Genomic DNA, 5,000 nt, shown 5'->3' with positions numbered 1-5,000 from the left:
AATAAAAGACGAATACTTATGTAACAGCCGGAAAGTTTATAAGATCCGCCGGAACCGATGTATGAAAGGGCACTGTTTATTGGTATCCGGTTCTTCTCATAGGTTAACAAAGTTAATACAGTGGCGAATTAAAATAACGATTAATACATCATATGTGAATTGTAGAAAGACCCCTGATTTATGCAAAGAAATAACAGGGATCGCAACCAATACCATACAGTATCTACCACAAGAAAAGAATACCTCTTGGTGCGTCCTGACATCCATCCCATGGCTTTCAATAAGGAAATACTGAGGACGAAATTAGAATACAGGAGGCGTAAAGAGGTCTTCGTATGATAATAAAGTCTAAACAAAATGAAACATTGTTCAGTGGTAATGTTAACTGAATAATTGGTAAAAAGTATCATAACACTAAATACCATTTTGAATGAAACAAGATGCATTTGTTAGCGGGGGAAAATTCACTCAAGACCTCAGAACAACTCTGTATGCATCCCATCAAAAAATGCATATTTCGTGAAATAAATGCAACAATTTGGACATGCACAGAACTTCAATAAGGAATAAAAAGATCGACGATTGAAAAATAAAAATTGTTATTTACATTGATATAGAATCACCAATTCATACATAAATAGGTTTCTTGGCACATAGTTTGGTAGAGGGAAAAATGCTTATAGAAATAGATTTGAAATACATTTCCTCCCTTTGCAACGGCACTCCAGGAAATTGGTTCTCCCACGCGAAGAAAAACTTTCCCTCACCAGACAGACGGAATATCGAGAAATCTCGCTTTGAAAAGAAACGATTAAAACTTTACTCTAGATAAATATATGGCAAACAAAAGTTTATTGTGCTTACTTTTCAATGACTAAATTATAAAAGAAACTAGTAAAAAATGTGCCGAAGTTTCTTCGGTGCAATAGAGTTTTCTGCACAGTGTATAGTTCTATATGAGACTCAGCCACGGCCCATGATACACTCAGCCGCGGCCCATGAAACATTCAGCCACGACCCGGTGGTGACCTTGTAGGGAAAAGAAAGGAGGCCGTGTATTTACCTGTGGTTGAAGGAAGTTTCTGACGGATAATCAGCAACGAGGGGGGCGGAGTCAATGGGTTATTTACCCAAAAGTCTATTTCACTCTAAATCCATTGCTATATTCTTTATCTCTGAACATATTTTCTTCCTCTTATATTCAAATTGCTGGAATACTATTTAAGACCGATGGAAAATTGCCATTATTTTATTAGCGTTATTTTCCAATAATTGAAGTTAATTTTTATATTTTCACCTAATAATATTAAGATATTATGAATATTGTAAATGACTGGATTTTTTCCCTCATTACAAAGGCAAACTTGGGAAAGTTCATTGAACTTTCATATACGTTAAAAAATGTGTATTCTGTTTGAACGATTGTTGACATCTTGCCGTTTGCGCCATTCGCCTGCGTCACTATGAACAGAAACCAAATTTCGTTGAAAAGTGAGAATACCACAATATATTTTAATAAATAATACATATATCAGTTTTATGGATAATTTCTGTAATATTTTCTAATTTGCACTGATATATATATATATATATATATATATATATATATATATATATATATATATATATATATATATATATATATATAATATATATATATATATAAATATATATATATATATATATATATATATATATATATATATATGTATATATAATATATATATAGATATATATATATATATATATATATATATATATATATATATATATATATATATATATGTTTTATGTATATATATATATATATATAGATATATATATATATAGATATATATATATATATATATATATATATATATATATATATATATATATATATATGATTCATGTGATTTTCTTTATATCTTAAGTTCCACTGCCAGCCTGTTCGGCCTACGGATGTACCGAGACAACAGATTATACACAGATAAGTGAACTCATAAAAAATCTCATATCTTTCCATTATGCTGGAAATATTTATCTGCTGAGATTTTTTTTAAACTAGAATAACATCTTATATAACATTAATTTCAATAAATACCTCAATGGTCGGGCTCTTTATTGTATTATTTTGTATTTATGCAGATAGTTATAATAGCAGTTCGTGTTGCACGGCCTTCGCCGCAGGATGGCAACTTTCATGCCAGACAACGAGTGCAACACATATGCAATATGCTTACAATATTTTGTATATTGAAAAGAATAAAATTCAAATAGCCTTAACATGAATATCAAGTACCTCAGTGATCAGTCTCTATTTTTTATTTTAAATAAATGCTTAAAAACCAGTTCATTTTTCATGGCCTCAGCGGCAGGATGACAACGCTCAAGCTGGACTGCAATAGATGCAATATGCTCACATATTTCACTCCTAAATTAAGTCTCTCCACTTGCCACTGGATAAATTCTATTTTCAACTTTCAAAATGTTTTCTAATATCAAAATATTATTAAATAGATAATGAATAACAAGTTTTTTCACTCATAAGTTATTAATAACTTGCTGAACATGAAGTTTTCATCAGTATATCATAGCAGCTGACTCATAAGCATTTAGTATCAAACTGCTACTGTTTTCTCAGATTGTTAGAAAGAGTGAAATGAGGCAAAAGTTAAAATGAAAGCCTGGTTTTTGTTGTTGATTATATTACTAAAACGTAGTCTTCAAATAACAATTTGCTAATAGCTTTGGAAAATAGTCAGGAACACTCAACTCGGTTCATCTGTTGATGAACGGTATTCGGATATTTATGATATTATAAACCTTTTCAAATCACTATTTTTCTTCTTTCAGGGGCTAGCTCATTTACTCATTAATTTACAAAACAATGGGATACGGAGACCAATCCCGTTACAATTAATATTTTGAGTGGATAGCAGGGTTGGATAAGCCCCGCCCACTTCCTTCTATTCTTGCTTCACATCTACAACACGGTAGAGTCCTTTGCGCGGTCTCTGTATCCTTCGTCCTAGGTGGTGGCCTGTGTTGTTGGCATCTATAGTGGTACCAGACGAACGATCATAGCTTACTATAACCTTAAATAAAATTCAAACTACTGAGGCTAGAGGGTTGCAATTTATGTTTGATGATTGAAGGGCGGATGATCAACGGACCATTTTGAAGCCCTCTAGCCTCAGTAGTTTTTAAGATCTAGGGACGGGCAGAAAAGTCACAGCAAAGACGAACCAAAAGGCGCCATTACTGGTGCTGCCAGGAGAATGTTCCGTCGCAGAGTCGTCCGATATAAAGCGAGGAACAGAACAGAGGAAGAAAATTATTTAAACGTTTTTTTGAAAGAGGTGAAACGAAGCTTGATGCTGACAAGGGGAATAATGATATACAAACATAGAACTCCTGCGAAAGCAGCTGAACTGGAATTCTTTTATGGATTAAACTGGAGAGGAGGGACTGTTAGAGGAAAAAACATAGGTTGAGGGAATGACCCTCCTAATCAACCCTTTCTGCAAATGCGCCTTGACCAACTGGAAGATAATGGAAGAACAAATATCCAAATCGTTGAAACATGAAGAGAAGAAATTAACTGAAGAAATGAATGTCCAAATGGTTGGATGATAAGAAGGAATGAGTTGCAGGAAATAAACGGCTTTAAATGAAAAGATTTGTGTCTTTAGCAGCTGAAATTTTCTTTAATACTGAGTTGCGCCTCATAAAAAAATGAAAAAAATATTTATATTGATGGCAAATGTTTATAGTAACTCCTTCCCTACAAATACCCAACCAATAAGATTTATGTAGCGTTCCGAATACGTCCTTGTCACTAACGGAATATTGCTAGTGAACACGATAGTCAATCGTTTAAATATTTAAAAATTACTTAAAATAATCTGTGAACCTTAAAATAGACCTTAATGAGGGAAAATATCGTCACCATTTAATTGATCGATACACCGGAGTAAAACTGTGACCATTGTACTATAAATAACAGTTGGATTATCTGGGATTTCAAGATCATCCTGGATATATGCGTGACCCCTGTGATCTTATATTTGAAGAGTTGGAAAATGTCGAATGTTGAAGAAGCATTCAATTCCTTGTGCTTACCGAGTGTCACATTGGTAAGATGCGGGCATTCATTATTTCTACCTTGATTTTTAGTTAAAACAAAGAGAATTCGTGTGAGACGTTCAGAAACCCATTCCGTAGCCATTCGTTGGATTTCCAGGATGACCAGGAACGTAAAAATATCGCCTGGAAACGCATTAAAATGTCGCCTGGAAACTCTCAAATTTCGCCTGGAAAGGGACTACAATTTCTCCTGGAAACACACTCAATTTTCACCTGGAAACGGACTACAATTTCGCCTGGAAACGCACTAAATTTTCACCTGGAAACGGACTACAATTTCGCCTGGAAACGCACTCAATTTTCACCTGGATACGGATTACAATTTCGCCTGGAAACGCACTCACTTTTTGCCAGGAAACGCTCTCAATTTTCACCTTGAAAAGGACAACAATTTCGCCTGGAAAAACGCTCAAATTTCGCCTGGAAAGGGACTACAATTTCGCCTGGAAACTCACTCAAATTTCGCTTGGAAAAGCACTCAAATTTCGCTTGGAAACGCACTCAAATTTTGCTTAGAAATGCAATCAAATTTCGCCTGGAAACGCACTCAAATTTCCCCTGGAAATGCAAAAAAATGTCCCCTGGAAATGCACTCAAATTTCCCCTGGAAACGCACTAAAATTTCCCTGGAAACGCACTAAATTTTCCCCTGGAAACAAACACTAAAATTTCGCCTGGAAATGCAATACAATTTCCCTTGGAAACACACTAAAATTTCCCCTGGAAACGCACTAAAATTTCCCCTGGAAACGCACTAAAATTTTCCCTGGAAACGCACTAAAATTTCCCCTGGAAACGCACTAAAATTTCCCCTGGAAACGCACAAAAATTTCGCCTGGAAACGCACTAAAATTTTCCCTGGAAACGCACTA

Source organism: Macrobrachium nipponense, chromosome 18, assembly GCF_015104395.2.
Source record: "Macrobrachium nipponense isolate FS-2020 chromosome 18, ASM1510439v2, whole genome shotgun sequence".
NCBI lineage: Eukaryota > Metazoa > Arthropoda > Malacostraca > Decapoda > Palaemonidae > Macrobrachium > Macrobrachium nipponense.
This window is presented reverse-complemented; position numbering follows the sequence as displayed.